Genomic DNA, 15,364 nt, shown 5'->3' on the forward strand with positions numbered 1-15,364 from the left:
TAACCAAGTTTATTGATGGTAGTTCTCTGGCTTTTACTCCGCAACCTCTTTTCAACCTAATCTAAGGAGCTAAAAGCTTTTTTTGTTATTTCATCAAGAAGCCTCCAATATTATCCTATTTCGCTAAAATTTTAAATAGTGAGTTGACTAGTAAGTGAGCTAGTTTTTCAATCATACCACCATCACACCTAAGAATGGTCCAGACCGGACAATATTAAGATAGAGCTGTCATATATACAAATCTGCCGATTGAGGGTCTTAAGCCCATAAAAGCCGCAATTATTATCCGGTTTCTCTAAAATTTGAAATAGTGAGTTGACTAAAGCCTCCCGATATTCGACTTTATTATTATTTTAGGATTGGACTATATTTAGATATAGCTGGCATATAGACCGATCTGGCGATTTAGGGTCTTAAGCCCATAAAAGCCGCAATTATTATCCGATTTCAAATAGTGAGTTGGGTAAAGCCTCCTGATATTCGACCTGCATATGATCAAGATCGGACTATATTTGGATATAGCTGTCATTTAGACCGATTTTCCAACTTAGAGTCTTAATCCATAAAAAGCGGATTTGTTGCCCGATTTCGCTGAAATTGTGACTTGCATAAGAGTTATCTGGGCTGACTCAAATATGATCCAGACCAGTCCTTATTTGTATATTACTATGGATATGGTAGTGGAGTTGTTACAAAAGATGGTTAGTTTATTCATAGTGGTGGGTATCCAAAGTTCGGCACGGCACCTCCTTTATTATGTCGAGTCCGATACGCGTGCCGCATAGCGATACCACTTGGTAGAAAAGTTTAAACGTGGCAGGGTACCTCACAAATGTAGCCAACATTAGTAAGGGGATAACCACCGCTGACATTTTTTCTCATGTTCGAGGCGGGATTTAAACCCGGAATTGAATTTGACCAAAAATACAAGTCCAATCTGCATTACAATTGACGAAGTCGTCTAAAGAAATATTTGAATGGGCTTAAAATATTGATATTCAAGTGGTCACTAAACAACTACGGCTATTTAATAACTTACTCCTGCATACGGAAATATTTAAATTTTTTGCCTTTTTTTTTCTGCCAAAAGTTTTTTAAAGTCTCATTATTTTTACCGAGAAACTTTTCCTAATAATTTATCACGGCTTCAGTTTGAATCGCCATTATCTTTTGTGGTACGAATAGTCATAAACCAGCTTCCCTTCTGCATTGTCGATTATTTCTTAAACCTTTAACATTCCCCCACACTGATATTCATTTCATTTAAAATTTAAATCCCTTTAAAAAAGCAGCAGGGAATATCCTGTGTGTGATGGTATTTTTCGTCTCTCCACAAACATCCTCATTTCATCGATAAAATGCTAGGCGGGTTGCTGAGAGCGGTTAAATTGGTCTGTCCTTACCTGGGCAACCTGGGCTTAAATGTGCCAATGTGCCATGATGAGCTTGAGTGGCTGCTTGTAGTGCCATGTTATGTTACGATTGGTTCGTTTTGATTACGTTCTTCGTCCTTGGTTTTTGTTTATCTTTTGCTGCTTTTTTTGTAGTCATTTTATAATTAATTAAGCAACATGTGTTCAAAGCCACAATTGGTCGAAACGTAATTAAAAATTAATACTTGCATGCTGGGTTAAGTCCAATGCAGCAGTAAGAGCAGCATCATAACGACATCATCATTATTATGGCCATTAACTTGCTGCAGCCCAATCAAGCGTAGCGAGGCTTAAAACTCTTGGAACTATGTACGAACAGACTCATATCACTGCAACACCTTGAGTTCTTAGATTTACTTTTTATGGGGAAAATTTGAAGAGTGTATAGGTTTTCAATGGCTTTTAACATTGCAGTTGCATATTAGCAGGTTCATCATTATCAGCATCTTCATTATCGTTTTTGGCATGATTGTGATAGATTTTGTATGAGATTTTGCAAAATATTTTGCAACTCTCCATTATTGTAGGTATGGCCAAGTCTTCATGTTAACGCTTAGTCCAGTAGCTTTGGTCATCTTTATCTTATCCGACAAATCATGTTCTACTCATATCTGTCCATCAAGAGCAACCAGTTGTGACTGGGTACCAATCAGTGTTGCCGTTCTTAAACTTTTCCAAATAATTAATTGAGTACTAAACCCTGAACAGAAAAAAAATTATAATAAAGAAAATTACAAAAATATAATATTTTTCACCGGATTACGACGAAAGGGGGTTTACATAGTAGCAGGTTTCCAAAGTTCGGTCAGGCCCAACTTAATGCCTTTTACTTATTTGTAATGGCATAGTTGCTCGCAAATGTCGCCACCATTAGGAGGGCATAACCACCGCTGAAAAATTTTTCTGATATTCTCGCTAGGATTCGAACCCAGCCCAAATACATGAAATGTGAAAAATTTCGTAGTTTAGCGAAATTTTTTTTAAATGCGATTTTAAAATTTTTTCGTTCTGAAGAAAAACTTTTTTCCAAATGGCAACACTGTTGCCCACCATTCATCTTTCAGCCCATAGACATGAATATTTGAAATTTCCACGTACTTTGGGTGTCATGTAGTGTGGCTGCTAAATGTGTTTTGGGCCTTGTCTGTTGGTCAGCAACGATGGAGCATTGTCTGTCTCTCTGGCTGTCGGGTTTTCTTGTTGTGGTCATTTTCGGTGTCATAATCAGTGATTGGGTTGGTTAATGTTATAATTTATAACCCAACTCACTGGCTTTGCATACGAACGCCTTGCTGTAGACGCTGGGCAACCCCAAGACATTTTGGAAGACATATCGAATGCAAGATTTTCGTTTCGCTTCATTTTGGCAGACTATAATTAGTCGGTCGGCGTTACAGGTGAGATGGCAGAAAAACGGCAACGCAAGAAATAATTAAAAGTCCATTTAAGTTATGATTGATACTCGGAGTTTAAGTGTGTGTTAATTGGTACTTTGCATGTTTCGAGGTATTCAATTCAATTATTGCGGAAAACACCAAAATCGGTAGCCCCTTACCAATTGAACGAGGTATCGAAAAACATGTAAATTTTATTGTAGGAAATTAATTTCGGCGATAATTGGGTATGCCGACAAATGGCTGGTAGAAACGCAAACGCAGAGAAGAAGAGTATGAAATCAAAAATATAAAGCAAACAATAAATGGGGCTTTTGGTTAATCAAAAAAATAAGAGCTGGGAACCGAAGTTGCGATACCCAGTTGTGAGAATAACTCATGGGAATTTTATGGCCTTATTAAATTGAGTTGTAAGACCTTATGAACATGGTGGGAATGGCTTTTCAGAACTAACTTTTGTTGACTTAGGAAAAGCCAAATGTGAGAAATTATTTTAATTTCTAATGATTACTCACAGAACAGATCTCTGTTTAGAACACTCGCATTATTATGCGTGACCAGCAGTTATTTTCAGTTTTTTGAAGTATGTCTCTTTTTGTTTGTTTGCAAAGCATCGGAATGAATGAAAACTTAAAAAATAATTAGAAAAATCCTTAATCCGAATAAACCATAGAAAACTATGTAAAAAGGCATTATGTTTGGCCGGGCCGAACTTTGGATACCCTCCACCTCGGGCATATATGTAAACTACCTTTCGTCATGGCGGAGGCCTCTGTAGCGCAGTCTGCCTATGACGCTGAACGCCTGCGTTCCAATCCTGGCGAGACCATCAGAAAAATTTTCAACGGTGGTTTTCCCCTCCTAATGCTGGCAACATTTTGAGAAACAATGCCATGTTAAAACTTCTCTCCCAAGAGGTGTCGCACGGCTATAAAAAAGAGTTCCATTATCATTGAGCTAGAAATGTGAATCGGACTGCACTCTTTGATATGTTTTGCCCCAGTTCCTTAGTGGAATGTTCATGGGCAAATTTGAATTTTTTTTACCTTTCGTCTTAAACTGGTGAAAAATGCATTATTTATGCACGCATAGCAGCTATTTCCAAATATGGTCCGTATTGGACCAAATTCGGCACGGACATTGAGTGGTCTAATAAATACAAGTCACTGTTCAATGTGGTAGAACAAAATATTGGTCTTTTTCGCAGCTATATCTAAACATAGACCGATCTGAATCAAATAGGGTATGGATGATGATGAAGCTTCTGGGCGGTGGATGCCTATCCACAAAATGATGATTTGGATGGTCTCTGCCATAATAGCCCAAAAGGTATTGCTTAGGCAGCATGTAGTTATGTCTTCGCACTGGTAGGATCTTGGTCTCCTGATGAAGATGGTCAACATGAGAACTGAAGTTCGAATGACGACATTCTGACAGATCTGAATATTATTCTACTGCATGTCACAGAGCTGACGGAACCACACTGGCGCTGCATAACCACAGACCGCCCAATTGCTTTGTACGTGGTCAACAAGGTTTCTTTGTCTGCCCCCTAAGTCCTGCCCGCAAGTGAGCTGAGGACTTTGTTTCTATTTTTGACTTTATCGAAAATTGCTGTGGCATGTTGGGAAAATGTATAAGAGCTGTCAAATGTGACACCAAGTATTTTGGGACTCTTGATGGTCGGAATAATTTCTCCATTGACCATCACAGTCAGATCAGCTTCTTGGCTACTGGTGAGAGAAGGCAGATTGGTCTGTACGACTCCCCCAAACGCGTGTCCTTTCAGGCTTCAGTAGCGGGCTCTCTCTGCCTATTTTCCAGACATCGGGAACTATAAGCGTGATCAAAAACAGGTTAATCCAGGTAAATCCAGATTCTTCAGCATCAGTTTAGAGATTCTGTTGGGGCCCAACGCCTTGGATGATTTTCAGCCACGGATAACATTCGTAACTTCGCCCACGGTAAATGTCACATAGTCCGACGACGAGGACGCTGAAGGCGACGTCGACGACGCTTTTGACCCACTGCTGTCTATGTTCGCACAACACCTTGCAACGTATTCAGTAAGACTATACTTCCGTAGTGATGTAAGGCCAGAGCAAGATCGGAAATGTATCCACCCCATGCAACGGTTACATCTCATCGACACCGACCGATGATGGAGGCCGTTCTGGCAAATCGAACAGAATCAGGGTCCGGGGTTCTTTTCAATGCCGGCATGGACCAGATGCGTTCGGAGAAGGCGCTCCGGGATGCGCAGTTCAACACTACACCAAACATGATTTAAAATCCTGGGTGTAGAATTCAACAACTTGCCGCATAAAAAATATGCACACACATTTTTTTTAGGAAATCCTTCAAAATTACCCTCTGTTGTCCCAAAAACTACCTATAATGGGATAATTATTTTATGTTTTTTTAATGCTTTTATTTTAGGCTGGGGAACATAAAACAATAGTTGTAATCTTTTATAACGATCTGGTTTTCATATTTCCATAAATAGCTATGGGATTTGGTATTTTGTTGTTATCAGCATGGAAATTACAAAGGATTAAGCGTTTGTTAAGTAACCATCATTATGATGAGTCAAAGAGGGAGGCGGGCGCGTTCAGAGGCATGCCACTCATTATACCCTTGAGATCATTTAGACTCTATGTCATAAATGTAAAAATATTCTTTTTATGATGAATTTTACGAGAATAATTTAATTTAATAATTTTTTACTTAGGCATTCTCTCCCTCTCTGTCTCTCTCTCTCTCTTGCATGCATGAACTCACACTAATACACAAGCATTTTTTTAATGACTCTTTTTGAAGTCATTACAAATGCCACATAAAAACCATTTGTTGTTTATTAAGAAGATATTAAGTTTCTCATTTACTCTTTATATCACTCTCTCTCCCTCCCTCTCTCCTTCTTACTCTGGCTTTCATTGCAACAGCCCTGTTTCTGGCATCATGAATGGTGTTGGTATTATTTTAAAATTTGTTTGTTCACAAATCGTAAAATCCCAAATGCAGATGAAAACAACGAAGATATCACACCCTCCTCCGGAAAAGAAAATTTTGCTATGAAAATGTTTTATGATCTGGTGTTGTGGGCCATAATATCTCTGCTGTTATTATCCATTCGTAATGTGAGGATGTAATTATATGCATAGCACATATTAAGGCAGAGGCGGAAGTCATATCACAGGCCTTTAAAGAGAGGATATCTGGCTTGTAAAAGGCCCAGGAATGTTCAAGGGAAGCGAAGATGGCAGAGAACATGCCAGTCTTGATTTAAGATTTTGAATGCTATGGCATCCTGTTTAATAATCGAGCTGAAAGAGAAAGCTCTAGTGAGCGAGAGAGAGAGAGAGAGAGAAGTTTTAAGAACGTATTGCAATTACTGACTAAGTCAGGGGTGGAAAATACAGAATTTTAAATAATACCAAAAATGGTACTTTTTGTTCCGAAAGAGTGCATTCGAGTGCAGAAATTAAAAATGATACCGGTTATTGATTACACAGTACAAAATCCCTTTATATAAAACCCTAACCCAAAACAAAAAGTCCTCATCTTTTTGAACATGTCCGAAATATAGATCAGCTATGGTTGAACCAATTTTGTCGAATTTTTGATTTTGTACAATACCTTGATAGGTATTTACGAGTAGAATACGATCCTCAAAGAGGAAGTGGGTATCAAGTATCAGAGCCCCCCTCTCCCAAAGCTTTCTAGCGGTTAAACAAGTCATTAAAGGCTACTCATGCATAACGATTCTTAATCTAAAAATATACCGATACTGCCCCCAAAATCACGCATTACCAGTATACGGGAAAATCGACAGTCGGATGGACCTGATTCGATCGACTGACAAGTGAATATCCTTATTTTAAAAAGTATTCGTCGGTCAAAAAAATATATCCGAATAGTTAACACAATTCTAAATTCGTAAGGATCCGAACCAGCAGAAGAGCCGAAAGGGTCTTGCATATGGCTTATGACTGGGCTAGAGGTCTCAATGTAAACTCAGAAAAGACTGAAATATGACTGTTCACAAGGAAGACAAAGATGGGCCAATTTAACGAACCACGTTTTCTCACTAAAACGATTTCGATATCTGAGAAGGTCAAACTTAGGTGTGAATTTGGACAGGAAACTGAATTGGAAGTGTCACATTCAGGAACTTACTGAGAATGATCACAGATGTTGGACATTATATAGATGGGCCGTAGGCTCCAAATAGGGCATTAATCCGAAGATAGTCTACTTGCTCTACAGGAGCGTGAATATACCAATATTTATTTATTTAGGCCTCAGTAGTTTGGTGGACTGCGATGGAGAAAAAGTGCAACATAAGGACCATATAACAGGTTCAGACAGCATGTTGTCTTGGCATAGGCGGCGCTATGAGGTGGGCGTAAGGGCCTGGAGACTATTTAAGATATTAGTGTGTGGCAGCCACTGCGGCTAGGAGACTTAAGGCGATGGGAGAATGGATAGATGGTAGAAGCAGGTAATACCATAGCTGTATAATCGAGGCGGCTATAGGAAACATGGAAGAAATGAAAGAGATTTCCGACAGGATAACTGAGATGACACTTGAGGTCGACGGCGAGGCACTGCTTCCAGCGGCACAGTCTTGGATTGACGGAACCCTAGCATTGCCATCTGGAAGATCATGTTACACGGATGGATCAAAACTAGATCCTAGGAAGACGGAACTGGTCTTGTTTACAGGGAAGAGAACGATTACGGAGTTCGAACTACCCACAATGCAGGGGGTAACTTTGGAATTGGCTAAATCTGTTAAATTTCTTGGCCTTTTACTCTATAGTAAATTGGACTGGAATTTGAATAGAGCCTCCCGGGTAAAGAAGGTCTTTGCGGCTCTTTACTCCTATCAGAAGCTTATAGGAAGTAAGTAGGGTCTACGACGTAGGTTGATGCACTGGCTGTATTCGGCGGTGGTAAGGCCAGTTCTGGCATATGGCTGTCATGTTGGATGGACGATGACGGATATAGGGACACGTGTGCGCGATCTAGACTGCGTTAAAAGGGTTGCCTTGAGATTCATGATTGGGGCTATGGGTACTACTGCGACAACGTCCCTAGAGGTTATGATGGGTATCTAGCCGATCGATTTGTTTATAAAGGAGTCGCCAGACAGGACTTTGTTTAGACTATCACAGATTGACCTGCTTTCGATAATTCCCGTTAGACATACCCGTATACCAGACAGCACATTGAAAGACCTGATTCCCGTTAGACATACCTGTATACCAGACAGCACATTGAAAGACCTGCAGACGAGCTTACACGTAGGACCAGAGATAGTGGACTGCCGACTATGTATTAGGATACCGACGGAATAACTATAGGGTCAAATTAGGTTTACGGATACAAATATATTTACGGCTGGATCTAAGATGGAGAACGGGACCGGTTGTGGCATATATTGCTGTGAACTTGACACCAACGCCTCTTTGCGAATGGGTTATGACTGCGGCATTTTCATGGCAGAGGTCTTTGCGATAAATAGGACGACAGAGATTGTGCTACACCAAGCTTGAAAAACATATTCAAAACAACAAAAATGTTTGCTAAAACAGCAGTTTTTGTCTGCTGAAAGTGTGAAAGCAGACATTGCTGCTGTTTCAGCATACAAATGGCTGCTATATTAGCAAACATTTCGGTCAGCTAAATCAGCAAACAATATCTGCTGTTTTAAGTACAAAAGTCTGCTGAAAGAAAGCAATTTATGCTATTTTTATACCCATAGGATAGGGATATACTAATCTAGTCATTCCAATTTGTGAGGTGTCACAAATTTGTTTCTAAATTTAAAGAAAAAAGATTACGTGAAGTATACATTCAGAGGTGATTAAAAACATCCACTGAGACACACATTTACATTTGTATTTTAATTTTTCTACTAACATCCCCTTCATAATTATGCAGCAGACATTTTCAGCAAACTATAGACTTTTCAACAGCCAGCCTGCTGCTCTGAAATTGCAGTCTACTGCTGTAATTGCAGAACTGCTGCTATTATAATAGCAGCATAATTAACTACAGATATTCAACAGATAGTGTTTGCTATTTTTAACTAACTTTTTTCTATGAGCGTATCCAGAGGTATAGATCGTTCTAACATATGTATCTTCAGCGATAGTCTAGCAGCATTGAAGGCTTTAGTTGGCACGAATATAAGATCTAAGGTTTGAATTCGCTATGTACAGGTCTTAAGTTGTCTTCAAAGCAATCATAATCTGGCTTTCTGATGGGTTCAAGGACAGAAGGATATTCTAGAAGGCGGACATGCTTACGAGATCGGGTGTAAGGCTTGCTTTGTGCCAATATTGGATGTTTACCCACCACTATCGTAAATTTTCTGTGGTATGATTGCTCGAAGAGAAGAGGAAAGATGAATAATCACAATGAGCCTTAATGAAGGACATCTAGACAACTAAGGTCTTGGTATCATCCTAACCTAACATAACCTTACCGAACCTAAGATGCCATCTCGAATCTTGGCGCTAAAGGTATTTTATGTTTTTTTCTCTTTCCTTTTGAAGGCCTTATGATAGCAGCTCTTCGATTCACCTCCTCTGCTTGGATAGTTGCTTATCCCTCTCTGTGTGTTTGTGTGTGGCAAAGCACATTGAAATTCTCTCAGCCATTCAGTGATAATAAATCTGTGATTATCAAGTGGATACCGTTCATTTTGACATTTATGACACTTAACAATTTTTACGACACCAACGATTTCATTATGAACTTCTCACGTTGCCCATGCTCAGGCTCATTATGGTCACCGGTACATAGTGGGGAAGTAGGTCTGCAGTGCGTGCCCATACATATCGAATGAACGTCTACCCATGATGAGTGTATGTGGTATGTTTGTTTAATGCTTTGGAGGCCAGTTTCCCCTCAATTCGTTAATGGTTGCCAGGAATAAAAATATAAACATCATAATTCTTGAGTGTAATTTCATTGGTTGCTGTAATAGCTTTTGATGAAAGGCGCCTTTCTATACGAATCGGAGAGAAAGGGAAACGGCGAGTAAAGGAACTGACAGATGTTTTTGATTTTAATTTGAGTACCACCCACCCATACTGCTAATGCCAAAATAGAATTGTTTTCTTTTCACATCAAGCATTTGCAATGACCTGATGATGATATGGCGTTAAGTTAATATCCTCTTTGTTAAGTTTATTCTGCTTTTTTCAAATTAATTTTTCCCTAAATTAACAATTTAATGTTTTTGCTCTATTTTTAAAGTCAATTCAATTTGTACTCATTTCAGAATCTCTGGTTGTCTCTTAAAGGTGTTGAAATCTTCAAGACACTTTTCCATCCTCATATCCATGCACGAACTCACATGTTGCAGCATGGAAATTCAGCAATATTATGGAACCATATTGTAAGCTAGGCACAGTGGAAGATTTTTGATGAAGGGTGAGTAAAAAGTTTTATTTTTATAAAAAATTTGGAAACAGTTTATAAAGCGTTTAAGAAATTCTAGAAATAAAATTAATTAATAGAAAAATGAGGAACCCTGATAGATGAGCTGAGTACTAAGTCACTAAGTGTTGGCAAGCTCAAATTGGTATATCTGTCAAACTACTAATAACAACTACATGATATTTTTGTATTAATTGCATACACGCCACCAAGAGCATTTGCTTCTGAGTTTATTTAAAATTAAAGTTATTCGTGAAGAAGTTCAAGCGGTGTATATTGGTGTGGTTACGTTATATTACTTACTTACTTTAATTGGCGATGACAGAACATTTGTTCCACTATCGGAACGTAGAGTAGCGTTTAAAGCGCCTCGATCTTCTGCACTTATTTTATAATCTCTGACTCCAAGTTTCGAGGTGTCTCCCACCACTTGATCTTTCCATTGGGCTTTTGATCGTCCCGGTTTGGGTGAACCACAGTTTTTTTTACGTTACATACGATTACGTCAGGCTATTGTTGGCGAACTCAAACACTTCAAAGTGAACAAAATGTTTGTGTATTCCTCCATTAATTGTTATAATGATACTGGTGTTGGCCCAAAACAAAACTGCAATACTAACTGAAATGGTACCGCCGTTGCAGGTTCGAATTCGGCGAAATCCACGCCGTAGTCAACAATGTGGCTAGAGATTTGAAAATATCTGTGAAGGAATGCAACATATAATCAAAAAGAAACTCAAGGTAAAGCCTTACAGGTTCCAAAAGGCACACGTTTTAAAGAAAGTGCAAATTGGCCCATAAACATTTTATTCAGGAACAGGGGCGAAACTTTTAACATATGAATGCGTGCTGTTCGATTCAAGTTTAAGCTCAATGATATGGTACGGCTATATCATTGAGAGTGTAATATCATTGAGAGAGCAAGTCAGTGCCACATCTCTTTGGGAAGAAGTTTTTACATGGCTGTCATACAATTGTTATATTACACCCAACAACATTAGTTTGGTGATATCAGCAAACACTGTCTGCTGATATTAAATTAAACATTTTAAACTTTTGAATGAATCCATACATAATTTGTGAACTTCTATATTGCAATAAAAGAAAAATTGCAATAAAAGAAAAATGCATAAACATATTTGCAGTAGTCTGCTGTTATTTGAACTCAAATTTGGATTGGAAAAAATTTACGTCACATGCTTATAACAATGATGGATAAAAAATACAAACATTTTTGAAACATTTATGAGATTTTTGAGCTTTTTATAACTTTTTATCATTTCAGAACAGAAGAAAATGTTTGCTGTTTTATCAAAGAATTATAGCTGTCCCATTTTCAGCAGACTTTCTGCTGTAACAGCAAACATTTTTACTTTTTTACCAAATAACATACTAATTTCATCATTCCGTTTGTAACACATCAAAATATTGATTCCAACAACTGCTCAAAATATGAGTCAAATCGATCTATAACCCCATATAGCTGCCATTTAAGCCGATCGTGGATCTTCACTTCATGGGCCACTAGGGGGCGCTGTTCTTATCCGCTGAAATTGGGCATGACGTATTTTATTATGACTTTCAACAACGTATTTTATTTTGACTTTCTAGGTATAGTTCAAAACGGTTCATAATCTGATATAGCTGCCATATAAACTGATGTGGAGTCTTGACTTCTTGAGCCTCTAGAGGGCGCAATTACTATCCAATTTGGCTAAAATTTCGTACTACGGCTTCCCATGACTTTCAACATACATGTCATTTATGTTTTTAATCGGCCTATAGCCTGATACGCTCCCATATAAATCGATCTCCTGATTTTACTTTTTGAGCCTCTAAAGGGCGCAATTCTCATCGAATAGGCCGCAATTTCACACATTGACTTCTAATACTTTCTCCTACATTCAATTCAATTATAGTCCCAATCGGACCATAACTTGGAATAGCTAGAATAGCATAGCAATTATTTTCCTTTATCCTTTGTTTGCATAAAAAAATACCAGGCAAAGAACTCGACAAATGCGATCCACGGTGGAGGGTATATAAGATTCGGTATATAAGATTCTTACATGCTCTTACTTGTTTATAGATTTTTTTTTTCAAAATTCTTCGTTTTATAGAAAATGTTATCTGAGACAGCTTATTGTGGAAGCTTGTTCCAGCGTAAGAGGAACAAGGTTAAAAAAAACGGAAACCGTCAAAGTTTAGTTTCCATATTATATTTATTCGATGGACAGACAACTTGTGAAAACAGTGGTGAAAGTCATATGATGAACTATGAACGCTCTTTCTCTATCTCTCTACTTCTTTGTTGGGGTTGGTGTCGCTGATTAATATACCCCAATAGATGGCGCTGAATTTATTATTAGTGGTGCTCGCTGTTGATTCCCTTCACATTGTCATCATTTAGTCTATTTTTTTAATTCAATTGAATTTCCACTATTGTTCCGATCGGTCCACTTTCGATTTTGGATGGTGTTTTCAAGGTAAGGAGAGAGGGTCCGCCCCCTTTAGATATCAAAAAAATTATATAGTCTATTGTTCTTTTCCGAACATATTCGTTTTCCGAATACCTTTCATTTGATTTTGATTTTGGGCGAAGCTTTTGAGTATCTTTTGTGGTCGTGGCGGCCTTCTAGATACATGGACCCAACTTTTAATATCAAATTCGTATTCTGCTCCCGAATACTTTTCATTTGAGCCCTATATTGTCCCGGTCGGCCCCCTTTAATTTTTGGGTCAAGCTTTTGGGGTAAGGGGGAGGGTCTGCCCCCCTTGCAAAATCAAAAAAATTATATAGCCTATTGCTCGGGACCAATCTATACAATCTGCGAAAACTTCGAAGAAATCCTATAATGAATGATTTATTCTTCTTTAATGAGTTAAGACATTTAAGATTAATGGCTGTCTTCTGATATACAATAGTATTACATCTTTGGTGTGGTCTCATTTGATATACTTCTTCATATACATTGATATGAGACAAGTCCATACATATGGAACACATACAAGGATATGCTTTGCGGGGTATAAAACATGATGTAAACTAAATTATTAAATTTTTTTATAAAAAAAAAATATATTTGTTTAAAGATAATAAAGATTGTAAAGATACTCTCACTGTGCCACGTCAGCAGCGACAATAACTTCTTGAAGAACATTCATTTCAATTTTGTCGACGATAAATAGGTATCATGCAATTAATCAAAGTCACCAAGCGTAACTGCTAAACAAACACATACTCACTTGCGATACGCACCAGTGAAGTCCTCATCAAGACCGCATACACCTCGAATCCTTACAATTTCTACAAAGTAATATTGAAGAATCAGCAGATATGCTATGGCTTGCATAAAGGCTGGTGTGAGGCAAGCTGACAATCTCATGCCACTGCTTGTTTGTGTACGTGTGTGTGTGCACATGTCAACATTATTTTGAAAACATAAGTGAAACATTGTGTGTGCAAGGAACTACAACAATTCAAATTTGAACAATTTATAATACTTAGGAATATTTTTCTGCAAAATAATACAAAATCAGCAGCAACATCATCAACATGAACATCTCGATGAAATGAACAACTCTATAAGGTGGTGGTTGTATGGTTGGTTGAATGATGCTCATTGCATATGTGACTGCGAGTGAATGACAGCTCTGGCTGCCTTTTTGCCTTCTAGCATTTGGGGCTCTGACTAAATCTGACACGAGGGTATATGGCAATGTCAAAACAGTCGGTGACACATCTGTTTATTTGCATCCATCTCACATAAATACGTTGTTCGGAAAAGATGAACATTGAATATGTTTCCAAAGGGTTCTTTGTGTTGGAGTGGGAGCATTTTTTCCAGTTTTGTCTAATTTAAATTATTTAGATATTCTGATCGCAGCTGTTTGCCTGTGGGGGATATGTGACTTCGTTAGGAAGATATATCTTACTAATGATGGAACAAACAGATTGCACAAAACAAATCTTAGATTGAAGTTCTGCTACTCTTTCATTGTTGGTTTAGGTTAGTTCCTTTTATTTAAGCCATGTCAGCTGACATGAATTAATGATTTAAGACTAGCTTGCTCTAGTGAGATTACAGTCACTAATGAATCCAGAAGTCAGGCAAAATGTCTTACTAAGCAAAAATAGGATTAGAGAGTTGAAGGGATATCGAAATGAAGTCCCAGAAGGATAAGTTATCTTGGAAGATTTGGAAGATAAAGGAAGAATCTCGATATATGTAATAGAAGAAGTTTTATTTGTTCGAATATGGACAGACATGGTTGGAGAGTTTTAGAATCTCAAGACGATAAAGATTCCATGTGTTTTTCCAGTACCTTTGAACTCATTCTTTAGTGAAGCCTTCAGGGTTTGAAGAGTTTGAGAAGCAGTCGTTCTGTCTGAAAAGTCAGATCATTTTAGTTTAAACCTTGTTATGCCAGTTTGAGTTACCATTTATCCTTTCTCCTCGACTTTTCATAATAAATTTCAATATGAATTTTTATAATTTCCATGCACATGATATTTTTGCTAATTTAGCAATTAGTTCAACTGTGAAATGGCGCCAGCATAACTACCAACCAACATGTGGCAAGTGTGGCTGTATAGTTTTTTCGCTGTGTGTTTGGAGTATGGATCTGTGTTGATTTAAAATTATTTTAATTTTTTATTCAATCTCCCCGGTAAAACAAGCAGCAGACAGCATAGGGAAACTTTTTTTTTTATTTTTGCTGTTTGGCTTGTTGATGTTATCTCTTTGGAATCTATTTTGTCTGATTCAGTTGCAATTACATGCAACAAGATGAAAAAAAGAAGCCAGCGCAAAAGTTGTTACAATAATGAAATGATGACATCTACATAAAGTGAGTCGTGTAGTACTCTGGCTGATGTTGTAGTTGTAGTTATTATTGCTGTTGTTGTTGGTTTTGAATGCGTATATCATTATTCATGTTTCATTTAACATGACCAACTAAGCGTGATTAATAAGCCAAATATAATTTTAAACACAATTTAACATGGCAAAAGTTTTCCATCATCACTTTACATGCAATGCGATACACACACAAAGTCAGTTGGACTTTTGATCCAACAAC

General features: G+C 37.8%; 1 long non-coding RNA gene across 1 annotated transcript in view; it reads left to right on the forward strand.

Moving 5' to 3' along the window:
* Nucleotides 1-15,364, forward strand: part of LOC131998098 (uncharacterized) — a 195,174-nt gene that overhangs the window by 96,812 nt on the left and 82,998 nt on the right. Inside the window, exon 2 of the long non-coding RNA XR_009398549.1 lies at nt 10,125-10,276. This is a non-coding gene — a long non-coding RNA (uncharacterized LOC131998098). The remainder of the gene's footprint in view (nt 1-10,124; nt 10,277-15,364) is intronic.

The sequence above is a fragment of the Stomoxys calcitrans genome, chromosome 5, assembly GCF_963082655.1.
Source record: "Stomoxys calcitrans chromosome 5, idStoCalc2.1, whole genome shotgun sequence".
NCBI classification, from domain to species: domain Eukaryota; kingdom Metazoa; phylum Arthropoda; class Insecta; order Diptera; family Muscidae; genus Stomoxys; species Stomoxys calcitrans.